General features: G+C 55.5%; 1 pseudogene; it reads right to left on the bottom strand.

Moving 5' to 3' along the window:
- The window catches only part of LOC137464017 (zinc finger protein 850-like), a 646,379-nt pseudogene extending 637,500 nt beyond the window's left edge, over positions 1–8,879 (bottom strand).
- Between the last annotated feature and the right edge of the window lie 7,500 nt (positions 8,880–16,379).

The following is a 16,379-nucleotide window of genomic DNA, read 5'->3' as shown; positions in this document are numbered from 1 at the left end:
CTGAATATGCGGACTTCTTCCATTTCTCTCATAGGGGTTAATGCTATCATTAGTTTTCCTGCCCCTGATTCGGCTGAATTCTTAGCATCTAAATCTGCTAAATGGTTCCCTCATGCTTCTTGAGTCACTCCTTTTTTATGTCCTTTAACATATACTGCTGCCACTTCTTCTGGCAATTGTAAGGTTTCTAACACTTCTAAAAGAAATTTTTAGTGAATCAGTTCCTTTCCCCTTGAATTTAATAGCCCACTCTCTTCCCAAATTTTTCCAAAGGTATGCAGTACTCCAAAAGCATATTTTGAGTCTGTATATATTGTTTCTCTTTTCTGTGTGAATATTTCCAGAGCTCACTTTAGGGCATACAACTCACATGCTTGGGCTGACCAGTTGGAAGGTAACTTTCCTTTTTCTAGGGCCACTAACTCTTCATCTGCTATAGCCTACTCCCCTGTGCCCTGGATTACCTGTGAAAATCCATCAATATATAATGGTTTTCCACCTTGGAGTGCTTGATCTGTTAGGTCCTCTCTTACTTTAGTTTGATAGTTTATAACCTCTAGGCAATTATGTATTAATTCCTCACCTGGTTTTCCATCTAAAACTGGGCAGGGTTGAGTTGGTTACTCACATCTAGCTCTAAACCATTATCTATTAAGATGGCTTCATATTTTAGTACTTGGGAATCAGTGAGCCATTTCTCAGCCTTTTGGCTCAGGATACTCCTTACTGAGTGAGTGGTATATATTTTCAGTTTTCCCCCAAAGGTTAATTTTTTGCTTTCTTCTACGAGTGGGGCGCTCCCTGCCACCGCCTGAATGCAGGTTGGCCACCCCCAGCTGACAGGGTCTTGCAGTTTTGATAAATAGGCCACTGGTTTCCTGGATCCTCCCCGGTCCTGGGCTAACCCTCCATGTGCTGCCCCTTTTTCTATATCCACAAACAGATAGAAGGGTTTGTCTAAGGCAGGAAGACTCAGTGCTGCTGCACTGACTGATTTTTGCTTTAAAGCTTCAAAATTTGCTTCTTGTCTTCTTGCCACCTAATCTCTTCATGTCAGGATGCCGGCCAAGAGAGGTCCTGGAAGCTGAGGCAGCTGATTTTAAGCTTGTGCAGGTGCCTACAGGCCAAGGCCAACGGTGTTCCCTCAGGACACAGCAGTCCTGAGGGGTCTGCCTCATTCAAACAAATCAGCTGAAAAATTCATTGTCAGCCAAAAGCCCTTTTATTGACCTGGTTGGAGGGCAGGGGTCTGCACCCCACTAAAGTGTTTCTCTGCCACATATAAATTCCAGTGGGTTGATGTAGGCATTGTATCAGAAACACCATCCATCTTTACACTGCTGAGGTGATTCCATAGGCAGGCGGTTGGAAATACATTGTGTCAGATTCCCATACTTGAAGCTGATGTCCAGGCCCTGGCCAGGAGCGGTCTCGATGCCCCAAAGCAGCACAAAGTCTTCCTCAGGGCTTCCCTGCACAGGGCTGATTCCACACATGCCCTTAGTTCTTCTGGTAGACTGTGTCTAAAGCTTTTTGTCAGGTCACTCTCATGTCAAGTTAGGCCTGCCAGGTTTTTGTTATGCTAACTGCTGCTAAGTACTTAGGCATGTCTGTGCTAATTACTTGTTTACTCATGTGAATTGCTTGTGCTTACTTATGTCAAACCAAGGCCTTGTTCCATCTCCAAAGGTGCCTGAGGCCACCCGCTCCTTGTGGCACCAGTTGCTTTCCTGTGGAATGTTCTCCCTCCCCAGGGTAAAGAGGGAGCTGCAGAAAGAGCTTGCCAGGCTGCTCTCCATCCTTTCCCAGCACTCCTGGTGAAGTGGAGAAGTCCGAGCTGAGCGCAAAGGTGCAAATGGAACAGCCGTGCACAGGAAGGCTCGGTGGGAAGGATGATCCAGGATCCATAGGCCTGGCAGCCTGAGCGTGCTCCAGGGGAAGGCCTTGGAGCAGATCCTCCTGAGTGCCATCCCACGGCACCTGCAGGGAACCAGGGCGTCTGCTGGAGGGTGGGAAAGCTCTGCGGAGGAACGGGGACAGCTGGGGCTCCTGGCGGGGTGTTGAGGGCTTCTGTGCGGGAGTTTGGGGGGCTTGGTGTTGGGGGGGTGTTGGAGAAGGAGTTGTCTGGAAGGTGAGAGGTCTAGGCTGGAATTTGAGTCAGTTTGAAGGCAGCATCTGTGCTTTGGCACAGCTTTGGTTAGGGAGGGCAGAAAGAATATCTGTGACTTTTCCTCTTCATGGTCCTGATTCTCCTGCAGGGAACAAGAGGGGAGAGCTGTACTTTACTGGCCACTCAGATCTCTGTACCAGGGGGAAGATTAGCCCTTTTGCCATCTACTCAATTCTTTGAGCTACTTTTCTAACACTGAGTGGACTTTTATTTCTTGAGAGCTTTTATTCCTTAAGAGAATGAGGATATTATCATCCGTTCATAGAAAACCAAAGAATGGCCCTTGTTTTTTTCCTTTTTTTGTGTAGTGTTATGTTCTGTAAAGTGACCCTCAGTGGATGAGGTTAAGGCAAATGAGTTGCTGCTTTGAGATGGGAAGCAAAATTCCAACTCTTCACCTCCTCAGGCCATCCCAATTCATTTGGGAAGTTTGCAACTTTTTGGAACTACTTGAGTTGAGCAATGGGAAGTAAAGCTTTCCTGAATTGAGGATTCTTACTTGCAAGACTCTTCTGTGCCTTCACCGCTAAGGTGTTTTTTCTGCTGAAGGCAGTAACTGCAATGAGAAAATAATTTCAGCATGGAGTAAGAGCTTCTGACAGAGACCAAGTGTTGCCAGCAGTTGCTCCAGGTGCTCCTGCCAACAGCCCCTGCAGGCAGGAGCGCAGCCCCCAATGCACGTGGGCTTTGGCTCCCTCTGGCACAGGAGCCCCCCACGGGCACAGGTCTCTGGGGCAGGAGATGGGCACCGGTGCTGCCAGGGCTCGGGGGGTGGCAGGTCTGCTTGGGCAGGGACTGTGCCACACCTGCTGATGTCAGCGCTCCCCGGGCCCCAGGGCTCAGAGCAGCATTCCTGCCCTGGCCCACACGTTCCTTGTCTGTGTCACACCCGCGGGTTTAGGATGGCCACAAGCCGGGACGTGTCCCAAGGAGGCCGTGCCAGCTTCTGTGAAGGCCCCGTGCCCTTCCCAGCGCGGCTGCGTTGGCAGCCCTGCGGTCTCCTTCTGCTGCCCCGAGCCTGCAGAGCAGGGCAGCGTTTGCTGATGGTTTGAGCCGTTCCTAAAGATCCTGTCGGGCTGTCTTAGACACTTGGGGTGAGGGATTCCTTCCAACCTGAGCCACTTTGGGTGGGCTGGGCGTGGCCCCAGAGCAGGGGGCAGTGTGTGCAGGGGCCCTTTGTGACACGGGGGCAGCACTGTCACCGTGGCATGGAACAAGACAGCGTGTCCAAGGGCCCTTTGTGACACGGGGTGACATAGGAGCTGGCGGTGACAAGACCACGCCACAGTGCTCGGAGCACGCGACGGGACAGGACGAGACAGAGCGGTGCCGTGAGGAGCCCCCGCACAGCGCACTCGTTCCTGTCTGACCCGGAAATTTTCTGAGGCGTTATTCCTGCAGCTGACCTCGAGGCCTGACCACAGGACTTGGTGACCTATGGCGTCCCCGAGGCTTCTCTCCTGCAGGTGTCCTCAAGGGCAGACCGTGGGACTTGGTGCCCCAGAGGCATCTCCCATCCCTGCCACCAGTGCCCTCGAGGCCTGACCACAATCCTTGACAGGAGTCTCCTGTCCTTGTGGCAGGAGCCCTCGAGACCAGAGTGCAGGACTTGCTGTCCTGTAGCCTTCCTGAGGCTTCTCTCTTGAAGGTGCCTTCCAGGCACGACTGCAGGCCTTGCTGACTCGGAGCTTTTCCGAGGCATCTCTCCTGCAAGTAGCCACAAATCCAGTCACTGACATGGAGCAGAGACCCCCGAGAGTGCCCAAGCTGTCCTGGGTGGAGGAAGAGGAAGAGGGCCCTGGAGCTGGCCCTGCACAGGAGACCTGTGCTGCCCTGTTGGATATGCTCGTAGAGGAGGGGTTTTGCAATCCAAAGCAAGTAAGCAGCCTGTGGCCAGGGTTTGATCCTCCCAGGAACTGGTTGGCCTCCCAAGCCATGCCTACTGGTCACTGGAAGCCTTTGAGGCCATGGCAGTGTGGTGGCAAGGAAAGCACTTCTCTGGGGAAGCTGGGGACATTCCTCCCTCTGGCAGCTTTCCAAGTCCCCCCGTGCCTTCTCCAGGAGCCTGCCATGGTGAGGTACATCCACCAGTGGCTCATGGCCAGTCAGTTTGCTGAGCACAGGCTGAACAGGGCCCTGCTGGATCTCACCAACGAACAGCCTGCTGATGTAGTAATGTGTCCTGGTTTTGGGCAAATTTGGGAGAAAACCTCCAGAAGGAGCCCCCAGAAAGCAAACCCCCCCACCGCCCCTCCCCCACCTGGTTCGGGAAGAATTTCCTCAGAGAGTAGTGGAAACAACCTGTTTATTGAGCAGGCAAAGCACTCCCCAGCACAAAAAATGAACAACACCAGATGACAAAAAGTCTTTCTACGGTCTGAGGAGGTGACAAATTCAGAAAGTCTCTGCTGGGAGTGGTTGCCCAGTTATCGGTCTCCGGTGCTGGAGATGGCTGCTGCAGGTCACAAAATGCTGGCTCTCGGTGTGTCTTGGTGTCTCCCATGTCCCAGTCCTGAGCAGGTTCAAATGGTATTCAGGAAAGGGAAAGAAAAAAAAACAGTCCAGGGAAAAAATTGGATTGCCTAGATAAACTAACTAATAAGCAAAAGCAAGGGCAAAAGCAAAAAGCAGGAGCAAGAGCAAAGCGAAAGCAAGCAAGCCAGCAAGCCAGCAAGAAAGCCAGCAAGCCCTAGCCTCTCCTAGACACAGACTTTGGGGAGAGGTGAGCCGGCTGGAAACAAGACAAAACAAACCTTCACTTTTTGGAGCCAGTCCTGAAGGCACAGAACATAACATCAAGCCTAAACAGAACACACGACTGGGGATGCAAGCACCATAATGTCACCCGAGGACATTCCACCCCTTATCTCCGAATCGTCAACATACTACCAAACATCATGTAAAAACTTCATCAAGTAAAAACTTCCATCTTTCACTTACTCAGACACATTTCCTTCCATCTCTCTTGCTCAAACCTTTGACACACATTTCCTTCTATATCACTTGCACAAACCTTTGACACTTACACATTTCCTTCTGTCTCATGTCGGTGTGGTTTAATGTACAGGCAGTAACATCCAACAAACAGTGATATTTGCGTATGAGATCTCCCTGAGGTACACATCGTGTTCTTCCCTATTTCTGCATTATTCACCGTGTACAACCTGGTCCCTGAGCAAAGACAATCCCACAAATGGGTTTGTCTGTACTCGAGGCAGAGTTGATCCACACTGTCTTCCCTAACAAACCTCTGATATGTGCCACTGGGATTTTATCAACCTGGATCGGAGCAGCATATAAAAAGGAGCAGTTCCAAACATATGGCACATTATGCCAATCAGCCTTCTGATGAGCCTGTGACATTTCTTACTCAACAGTGACATTGCAGTGGTGGCCACCAGGCCGGCTTGCCAAGGGAGGCTTCTGGCCATGCCCTGCAAGCAGCTGCTGCTGCCAAGGCGCCTTTGGTGCCTCAGGCTCTCCCTGGCACAGCTCCCAGCACGGCACTCTGCCCTTGTGCCCGAGGCCTTCCCTGTGCTGGGGCTGGCCTGGGGCTTTTCCTGCAGCAGGACCTGCCCTGCTCCGGGCACAGGAAAAGCAGTTCCTGCTGGAGCAGGAGGCTCTGCCTGCGGTGGGCTCAAACCACTCTAGCAAGGCCCTGGTGACTTCAAAATTGCTTCCTAGAGCAGAATAGTCTATAATTGGTATAGCTCCTTTATTGAGGAGTAAATAACTATTTTTTAAATTTTATTCTGTGTTGTAAATAGACCGTTTTATCTAATAATGATCAGAATCAATCATAGCTGTATTTATACAGATTTATCTGGTATTACATCATTAATCTTTTGGGACAAATTGCATTAAGGTTCAATTCCACCTGTCCAATCTGCAGGGTCGGGATGGGATCCAGCCGCTGCCAGTCTCTTCTATTAGAAGGAATTCTAGAAGTCTAGAATTCTGGGGTGCTGCAGGGGTTTCAGGATCTATGGTGGCTGTTGGGGGACATTTCTCCACCTCATGACTCAGCAGGAGTTTCTCCAGTAAGGAAATAAAGCTTTTGCCTGAAGCTCCCACTCTGCCCACGACAGGAACCCCTGTGAGTGCCCGTGACATCCCGGCTCTTTGTCAGCCTGGGGACTCCTGGGATGTCACTGTGGAGCCCCTGTGAGTGCCTGTGACAGATCGGTGCCTTTGCAGCCCAATGTCCCCTGGGATGTCACCATGGGATGGCTGTGACTGCCTCTGACCACACGGCTCTTTACCATCCCCAGAAACCCCTGGGAGGTCTCCATGGAGCCCCTGTCTCTGCCTGTGACATTCCGGCTCTTGAGCAGCCTGGAGACTCTTGGAAATTCCCCATGGAACCCCTCTGAGTGCCTGTGACAAATCTGATCCTTAGCAGGCAACCATCACCAGGAACCCCTGTTGCTGTGGTCAGTTTCCATGGCAACCATCACCAGCCCCTGTTGCTATGGTCAGTTTCCATGGCAACCATCACCAGCCCCCTGTTGCCATACTCTGTTTCCATGGCAACCATCACCAGCTCCTGTTGCTATGGTCAGTTTCCATGGCAACCATCACCAGCCCCTGTTGCTATGGTCAGTTTCCATGACAACCATCACCAGCCCCTGTTGCTATGGTCAGTCCCTGGGCAGCTCCATGGAGACCCCATGCCAGGGGTGGTTGCCATGGACACCAGCTCAGGCCTGGAGCCAGAGCCCGTTGCCATGGCAACCATTGGCAGTCCCATCCCCAGGGCCATGGGATCCCAGAACCACAGAACTGGCTGAGCTGGGAGGGACCCATCAGGATCCTCGAGTCCATCTGCTGGCCCTGCACAGGACACCCCAACAATGCCAGCCTGGGCCCGGCAGCGGTGTCCAAACGCTGCTGGAGCTCAGAGAGCCCTGGAGCTGTGACCCTTCCCTGGGGAGCCTGGGCCAGTGCCCCAGCAGCCCCTGGGCAAAAACCTTTTCCTGAGATCCAACCTCAGCCTGCCCCGTCTCAGCTGCAGCCGCTCCCTCCAGTCCTGTCCCTGGGCACCAGAGTGAAGAGGTTCCCACAGCCCCAGCCAGGGACCCGCTCCCAAGGCTGTTGCCATGGCCACCAGGGCTGGGACCAGCTGGGATGCTCGGTTTCCAAGGGCCGGGGTTCAGGAATGGGATTCCCCAATTTCCTGCTCCCCCTAAAAACCGTGCTGCCGCTCACTGCCCTCCCGCCTCCCATGGAAAGCACAAAAGGCAAAGATCCTGGGCTGGGAGGAGAACAATTTACTGGGAACAGCAACGAGACAAGGAACAAACAGGAACAGAAAAAATACTGATAACAGAAGGGATAAGAAAAACTATTTACAGGGAAGACTACATCACAACTGACTGGCTCTTCCTGGCCATGTATTTCCTCCTGCCTGGAAAGGACACCCTTCTCCTCGGGGACAGAGAGAGAGAGAGAGAGAGAGTCCCTTTGCTGCCCCTGGCAATGACCTGAGGTAGGAGTGAATGCAATGACAGGGCCATGGCCAGACCCTCATGTTCTTTGATCCCACATCATGTCATTGGCAAGGGCAGGAAAAGATCTCTTCCCAGCATGCATCACAGGGAACATGGATCACCAGGGCTCTTCCCAACATGGGTTCTCCCATGGGGGATGAAGCTGGAGCAGTGCACAAAGCTCTTCCTGCAGTCCGGGCACTCACAGAGCTTTCCTTACTGGTGCCTCCGTTGGTGTCTGGTCAAGTGAGAGCTCTGGGTGAAGCTCTTCCCACACTGGGGACACTTGTAGGGCCTCTCCCCAGTGTGAATGCGCCGGTGGGTGACGAGGTGGGAGTTGTGCTTGAAGCCCTTCCTGCAGTCGGGGCAGCGGAAGGGCCTGTCCTCTGTGTGAATGCGCTGGTGCAGGAGGAGATGGGAGCTAGTTGGAAACCTCTTCTCACACGCGGGACACTCGTATGGCCTCTCTCCAGTGTGGATCATTTGATGGATGATCAGTTGGGACTTCTGGCTGAAGCCCTTGCCACATTCCCCACACTTGTATGGCCTTTCTCCAGTGTGGATCCTCTGGTGGCTGATCAAGTGGGACTTCTGGCGGAAGCTCTTCCCACATTCCCCACACTCATAGGGCCGTTCCCTGGTGTGGATCCTCTGGTGGCAGATCAGGCTGGAGCTCTGGCTGAAGGTCATCCCACATTCCCCACACTCATAGGGCCTCTCCCCGGTGTGGATCCGCTGGTGACGGAGGAGACTGGAGCTGGTCTGAAAACTCTTCTGACACTCGGGACACTCGTAGGGCCTCTCCCCCGTGTGGATGCGTTGGTGGATGACGAGGGCAGAGCTGCAGCTGAAGCCCTTCCCACACTCCCCACACTTGTAGGGCCATGCCTCGGTGTGGATCATCTGGTGGCAGATCAGGTTGAAACTCCTCCTGAAGCTCTTCCCACACTCCAAGCACTTGTAGGGCTTCTCCCCATCATGAACCTGCTCATGCACCACCAGCTCTGAGCTCTGGCTGAAGCTCTGTCCACCTTCCTGGCACAGGGTGGGTCTTTCCTCCTCAGAGCACCCTGGGTTGGGTTTGCAGCCCCTCCTCCTGCGGGATCTCTGGGGCTTTTCCTCCCTGTTGGATTTCTGCGCCATGGAGTTGCTCAAAACAGCCTCTTCCACAAGGTTCTGCCGCGGGGATTTGTCCTCCCTGGTTTCCATCCTCAGCTCCTTCCCTGGGGGAGGAAGGACAAGGAGAGGATGGGATTTGCCTCCATGCCAGAGGGAAGGGGAAGAGAATCCCCCCAGTGTGTCCCTGGCAGGATGGCGTCGACAGCATCGTTGTCCTGCAGCCGGGAGCCACGCTGGGCTGGGAGATGGAGCAGGAGAGAGGGGGAAAGGGGCACTGACTTCCTCCTCAGCTGCCCGGGGGTGCCAGACCTCCTTCTTCTTCCTCGCAGCTACCTCCTCCATCTGGTGAAGGTTTGGAGATAGGAAATTCTGTTTTGGGAGAAAAACAAGGGATGAGCACAATGAGTTTTATACTGGTTTGAAGGCAAACCAGGGGGAGAGTCTAAGCCAGAATTACAATTTAGTAAGAATATTAAGATCAAGGCAATGATACAGAAACACTGGCTTAGATTGACAGAGTCAGGATTTAACCTGACACCCCGTTGGTCAGGGTGGTGGTAGCTGTCGGATGAAATGGTGTCTGCAGTCCTGTTGGAGTGATGAACGTGATTCTGTCAAAGCGGTGATCCTGTAGAAGGGTCTGGTCTTCCTCTGAAGGTCCAGTGGTGGTTACGGAGCTCTTGTCTTCTGGGAATCCAGTAGGCAAGGTGGTCCTGGTGTTGCAAGGGTGAGATTATATCCAGGTAGGAATGTTTGGTTCCTCCCCCTGGGCGGAGCATCCCACAATGGGATGATGTAATTTTATCAGTCCTGCAGTGGCACTCAATGGCCCATTAACAGAAGATAGCCCCTGGAGGGCGTTATCAGGGCTGAGTCATGGAAGAGATAAAGAACACTGCCCCACCTGTTTATCACAGTTTATGAAGATGGTGACTGAAAACATACTTTGGGTTACGTCTTACATTGCACCCTGAAACAGTGAGGCAATCCCAGCTCGGGGTGGGGGGTGAACACCACCCCCTTTCCCAAACTGGCTCAGGTGTAAAACCCCCACCCTGGGAAGGCCACGCACACAGGGGACAATGTCACACTTGCCCCACCTCAGGGGAGGTCTCTGTCCCTGTCACTCCCTTGCTCTCCCCCCTTTTCTCTTTCTTCCATCTCTCCCTCTACCTCACATTTACTGTTCAATAAAATCCACTTTGGATTTGGTCTCATTAGCACCTTAATTGGGGCAGAGGCATCTCTCTAACAATTTTATTAACCAGAATGAGACATTATTTTGGTGCAGTGAGTTCAGGGCACTGATGTCTGACCCCGAGTGCCTTTGACAACAGCATGGTTCCCTCCTCTCAGGAGGTTCTGGCTCATTCTGGAGGATCTCTTGAAAACTTCAATGCAGCTTCTTCTGTGCGACTTTTGGGAGAATTTATGAGGAAAATGGCTATTGTGGGTGGCCAGTGTAAAGAAAATATTTTGTTGTCCTCCCTAGAAAAGTTTGTTAAAATCACTGCAGGAAAGGGAGCAAATGATACCAGCAAGACTGACAAGGATCATTCACCACAAGGTGAGGAACACAAGGCTATTAAAGTCCTACCAGAAGCCCAGCTCAAGTGTCTAAATTCCCAAATAACTCCCGAATTCACAGGCTTGGGGGCTTTGCCAAATGTGAGAATCATTATTTTCTTTGTCCCTGTCTCCTTTGTGACAGCTACACACAGCTTTGCCTTCCTTTTAAAAATCTGTATTGGGACAAATTTTCACTTTTCTTTTATCAGAACCTGCCAGCAGCTGAGCTGGAGCTGTGCAGGAACCGATGAAACTTGGAATTGCCACAGAATTGCTTCTATTGTTAGTTTATTCATGTTTGGGATTTGTTTGCGTTTCCATCACAAGTGACTTGTGGGAAAATCAAATATCCGTCAAATATTTTATGCAGAGTTAAGTTTGATTTCTTATATCTGTTTAAAAACTCAAAAAACTCAAGTTTTTTTTGTCCGGTCCCCAGGGGATGCTCGAGGCGTCTCTGTGCCACTCGCCCTGGGTGATGCTTGGGAGGGGCTTGGGGGGTTGTCCCTGTCACCCCAGGCCATTCTCCAGGGGGTGTCCCTATCCCTGTCACCCTAGGCCATTCTCCAGGGGGTCTCCATTGTTCTCACCCCAGGGAATGCCTGGGGGGTCTCCCTCCCTCTCACCCTGTGCCAGGGGGTGCTCGGGGCAGTCTCTGTCCCTCTCGGCCCAGGGGATGCTCGGGGTCTCTGTCCCTTCACCCTGGGGGATGCTCGGGGTGTCTCCATCCCTCTGGCCTCAGGGAATGCTTGTGCAGGGCTGGGGACCTGGGGCTCTGTGTCCCTCTCAGCGCTGAGGGTGCTCGGGGCTGGGCGGTCTCCGACCTTCTCATATCTGATATCCCTCCTCTGCCTGCCGGTACCGGGTGATCGCCACGTGGCACGCCCCAGGGTCCCTGCAGGGCCATTTCCGGCTCAGCTTTGGGGTCCTGCAAGACCCAAACATCCCCTGCCCTGCCAAACAACCCTGCCGGAGAACCCCCGATGGATTTGGGGCGAGCTCCCTCTCCCCGTTCCCCCGCGGTTCTGGGGGGGCGATGCCGGCGGAGCCGCAGGAGCCGCGGCCCGAGCGGGGGAACCGCGTGGGGTTGGGGCTGGGGCTGCTCCTCCTCCCGCTCCTCCGCTGTCCCTCCTCCCGCTCCTCTGCCTCCTGGTCCTTCTTTTCCTCCCGCTCCTCTTTTTCCCTTTCCTTTTCTCCCTCCTCTCTCCCTCTTCTCCCTCCCGCTCCTCCTCCGCTCCCAGCCCGGCCCGGGCGGTGCCGACACCCAAAAGCAGCCGCGCTCTGCCCTGGGGGGGTTCCAAAGCGGCCCCGCCCCGCCCGGCACTGGGAGCGCTACTGGGAGCACTGGGAGCGATGGTGAGAGCACCGGGAAGGAGCTGGGAGCGCTCTCCCTCCCAGTACCGCTCTTACTGGGAGCACTGGGAACGATGGTGAGAGCACCGGGAAGGAACTGGGAGCGCTTTCCCTCCCAGTACCGCTCTTACTGGGAGCACTGGGAACGATGGTGAGAGCACCGGGAAGGAGCTGGGAGCGCTCTCCCTCCCAGTACCGCCTTACTGGGAGCACTGGGAACGATGGTGAGAGCACCGGGAAGGAGCTGGGAGCGCTCTCCCTCCCAGTACCGCTCTTACTGGGAGCACTGGGAACGATGGTGAGAGCACCGGGAAGGAGCTGGGAGCGCTCTCCCTCCCAGTACCGCCTCACTGGGAGCACTGGGAACGATGGTGAGAGCACCGGGAAGGAGCTGGGAGCGCTCTCCCTCCCAGTACCGCCTTACTGGGAGCACTGGGAACGATGGTGAGAGCACCGGGAAGGAACTGGGAGCGCTCTCCCTCCCAGTACCGCCTTACTGGGAGCACTGGGAACGATGGTGAGAGCACCGGGAAGGAGCTGGGAGCGCTCTCCCTCCCAGTACCGCCTTACTGGGAGCACTGGGAACGATGGTGAGAGCACCGGGAAGGAGCTGGGAGCGCTCTCCCTCCCAGTACCGCCTTACTGGGAGCACTGGGAACGATGGTGAGAGCACCGGGAAGGAGCTGGGAGCGCTCTCCCTCCCAGTACCGCCTCACTGGGAGCACTGGGAGGGAACTGGGAGCAAACAGCGCCCGGACGCGGCTGCAGCCGGCGGGGGCGGGGCCAGGCCAAGGGGCGGGGCTATGCAAATACGGCGGGAGCAGCGCGGGGTTTGCTCGGTCACGTGAGGGCCGGGGGGGCTGGAGCGATGGCGGCGGCGTCGGTGAGAGGGGACAGGGACCGGGAATGGGGACAGGGAATGGGAATGGGGACAGGGACCGGGAATGGGGACAGGGAATGGGAATGGGGACAGGGACCGGGAATGGGGACAGGGAATGGGAATGGGGACAGGGAATAGGAATGGGGACAGGGAATGGGAATGGGGACAGGGACCGGGAATGGGGACAGGGACCGGGAATGGGGACAGGGAATGAGAATGGGGACAGGGAATGGGAATGGGGACAGGGAATGGGAATGGGAATGGGGACAGGGACCGGGAATGGGGACAGGGACTGGGAATGGGACCAGGAATGGGGACAGAGACCAGGAATAGGACTGAGAATAGGAGCAGAGAATGGGGACAGGGACAGGGAATGGGGACAGGGACTGGGAATGGGGACAGGAACCAGGACTGGGGACAGGGACTGGGAATGGGACCAGGAATGGGGACAGGACAGGGGGTCCTTGACCAGCTTCCCCAGAACCTCCACCAGGGTCTCCCAGTGCAACCGGAGCCGCTCAGCCTGGTGTCCCCAAAGCCCTGAGCAACCCCCAGGGCCCTCCCAGGAACCCTCCGGTCCCTCAAACCCAGCATCCCCCACATTCCCTGCAAGACCCCCATGTCCCCATCCTTGTCTTAGCTCAACGTCTTTATTTTTACCTGCTTTTGAGGGTTTGAAAGGGCAAAGAGAAATGAAAAGAAAAATCCAGGCCAAGGGGAGCCAGGAGGATGTGGAGCCCCCAGCCAGGTGTCTTCCCAACATGGATCAGCGGCACCACGGATCACCGGGGCTCTGCCCACCGGGGCTCACTGGGGATCATCCAGCACGGATCCTCCCGTGGGAGATGGAGCTGGAGCAGCGCACGGAGCTCTTCCCACACTGGGGGCAGTCACAGGGTTGCCCTTGGTGGTGCCTCTGTTGGTGTTGGGTCAAGGCTGGGCTGTGTGAGGAGCTCTTCCCACACCTGGGATACTCGTAGGGCCTGGGACATCACCAGGAGCGGGGCCGGGATGTGCTCTGGTGCCTGGGACATCACCAGGAGCGGGGCTGGGATGTGCTCTGGTGCCTGGGACATCACCAGGAGCAGGGCTGGGATGTGCTCTGGTGCCTGGGACATCACCAGGAGCAGGGCTGGGATGTGCTCTGGTGCCTGGGACACCACCAGGAGCGGGGCTGGGACGTGCTCTGGTGCCTGGGACATCACCAGGAGCAGGGCTGGGACGTGCTCTGGTGCCTGGAATATCACCAGGAGCGGGGCTGGGATGTGCTCTGGTGCCTGGGACACCACCAGGAGCGGGGCTGGGATGTGCTCTGGTGCCTGGGACATCGCCAGGAGCGGGGCTGGGATGTGCTCTGGTGCCTGGGACATCACCAGGAGCGGGGCTGGCTGTGATGCTCTCCGGTGCCTGGGACATGACAAGGGGCGGTGCTGGCTGGGGTCTGTTTGGTGCCTGTGAAGTGCCAAGGGCAGTGTCACAGCGGGGCAGCTCTCAGTGTCCCCAGCAGGTCACAGTGTCCAGTGCAGCCCGTGCCAGCGGTCACTGCGCACACGGGGCAGGCTGGGCTGGACGGGGGTCGGGGCAGAAACGCCGCCCCCGGGACTGGGCTCTCCCCCTGCCTCTGGGGCCCAGCCCCTGCTGGGAGCGCCTTGGGCAGGGCACGGGGCTGCTGCTGGGCCAGGGGGACAGGCCTTGCCCCCTGCCAGCTGCCCGGGCCCCTCTGATGCCTGTCCCACATCCCTGTGGCTCCTGTCCCCACCACTCCCCACCACCTTCACTCCCTCCATCAAAGCCCCACTCAACCTCTGCACCGTGACCTCTGGAAAGAAAGGAAGAATGAAGGAAAGGAAGTGTTGTCTCTTCACCCTGGCTGGATGCCAGGCACCCACCAAAGCTGCTCTCTCACTCCCCTCCAGAGATGGCCAGGAGAGAGAAAACAGAAGGAAGGCTTCATGGGTTGAGTTAAGGACTGGGGCAGATCACTCAGCAAATGCCATCAGGGGCAAAACATTTTTGAAATTAGAGATATTAGTGGAATTTATTGCTGTCCAGATCAGGGCAGGATAGTGAGAAGTAAAATAAAGCTTTAAAAACACCTTCTGCCCATCCCTACCTCCTTCCCAGCTCTACCTCCTCCCCCAGTGGGTGCAGGGAGACAGGGAATGGGGGTTCTGGTCAGGTCATCACCTCTAGTTTCTCCTGCTGCTTGGGGAGAGGAGTTGTTCCCCTGCTGTGCTGGGGTCCCTCCCTGAGACACTTCTCCATGAACTTCTCCAAGGTGAGTTCATCTCAGGGACAGCAGTTCTTCACAAACTGCTGCAGCGTGGCTCGCTCTTCCATGGGCTCACAGGTCCTAGCAGGACCCTGCTCCAGCGTGGGCTCCTCTCTCCAGGGGTTTGCAGGTCCCTGCCAGGTCCCTGCTCCAGCACAGGTTTCTCGTGGGGTCACAGCTCCGCTCAGGCATCCCCCTGCTCTGGCACGGGCTCCTCCAGGCGCTGCAGGTGCATCTCTGCTCTCCGTGCCCTCCGTGGGCTGCAGGGGCCCAGCTGCCTCACCAGGGACTGCACCAGGCAATCTCGGGGCAATCAGCTCCAGCACCTGGAGCAGCTCCTGCCCCTTCTGCCCTGCCCTGGGGTGTGCAGAGCTGTTCCTCTCACATGTTCTCACCCGGCTCTTCCCTGCTCACAGTTATAGCTACACGATCACCAATTTTTTCTTTCTCAAATCTCTTATCCCAAAGGCGTTACCACCATTTCTAACTGGCCCAGCCTTGGCTGGCGGCTGGTCCATCCTGGAGCGGGCTGGAATTGACTCTGTGGGACATGGAGGAGCAGCTGCTCTCACAGAAGGTGCTCCTAGAGCCCCTCCCTTACCAAAACCTGGCCATGCAAACCTCGTATAAGTATGGTAGGGTTTTTATTACCATTATGATTTCATTTATCTCTATTTTTATTACTAGTATTTTTAGTCTTTTTGACTCTATATTAATAGTGGCTAGAGTAGAAACAGGTTCTTCATTGCAAGTAGAAGTTATAGTTTTGTCAGCCTCTTGCCCTGCCCTGTTCTGTGTCATTGCTGCGTGTGAAGCCGCTGCTGCCAGGGCTCCCCATTTCCCTGGTTTGGGAAATTCCATGGCATTGCTCACATGTCAGAAAGAGAGGGCTCATTCCATTCAAATGGATTGCCTGAGCTCTTCTAGTCCCAGTGTTGGAAGCTTGTTTTCTAACATTGTTGACTTTCTCAGCTTCTGTTAACATTTGTGATTTTATAACAAAATGTTCTCGGATGTGATTTTCCAAGATTCTCTAATCAGCTTTCAGTTTGCTCTTGGATTTCTTAATGGTGTGTCCGAACCGAAGGCAGCATTTTGGGTGGGAAGGCTTCAGTCGGAGCTGGGATTGCCTCAGCAGCAGCTGGTTTTGCACATGTCAGCAGAGCTAACCGAGATTCCGGGAGCTGAATATTCTGCCTCGTTCGGAAGCCGCAGTGCCCGGCTCGGGGGAGCTGCGCTGGGAGCTGCAGGTTGTGCCGGGGCCGGGCAATGGCCGGAGCCCCCGGCAAGGGCCGGCGATGGACACCGACCCTTTGCTGGGCAGGGGCTCGGGGCCCTGCGGCGCCGGGCGGTCGGTGCCCGGTCACGGCGGGACTGCGGGAGCCGGGAGCAGCGAGAGAGCCCGGGCGGAACATCAGCACCGGGGCGGGCACGGCCTGGGAGGGGGCACAGCCCGGGGGTCCCGCGGAGCCTCCCTGCTCCAGAGCCGCAGCTGCGACAGCGGGGCCGCTGCCGGGATCTTTGGGG

Source organism: Anomalospiza imberbis, chromosome 34, assembly GCF_031753505.1.
Source record: "Anomalospiza imberbis isolate Cuckoo-Finch-1a 21T00152 chromosome 34, ASM3175350v1, whole genome shotgun sequence".
Taxonomy (NCBI): domain Eukaryota; kingdom Metazoa; phylum Chordata; class Aves; order Passeriformes; family Viduidae; genus Anomalospiza; species Anomalospiza imberbis.
The sequence above is the reverse complement of the archived record's forward strand: the minus strand, read 5'-3'. Positions and strand labels throughout refer to the sequence as shown.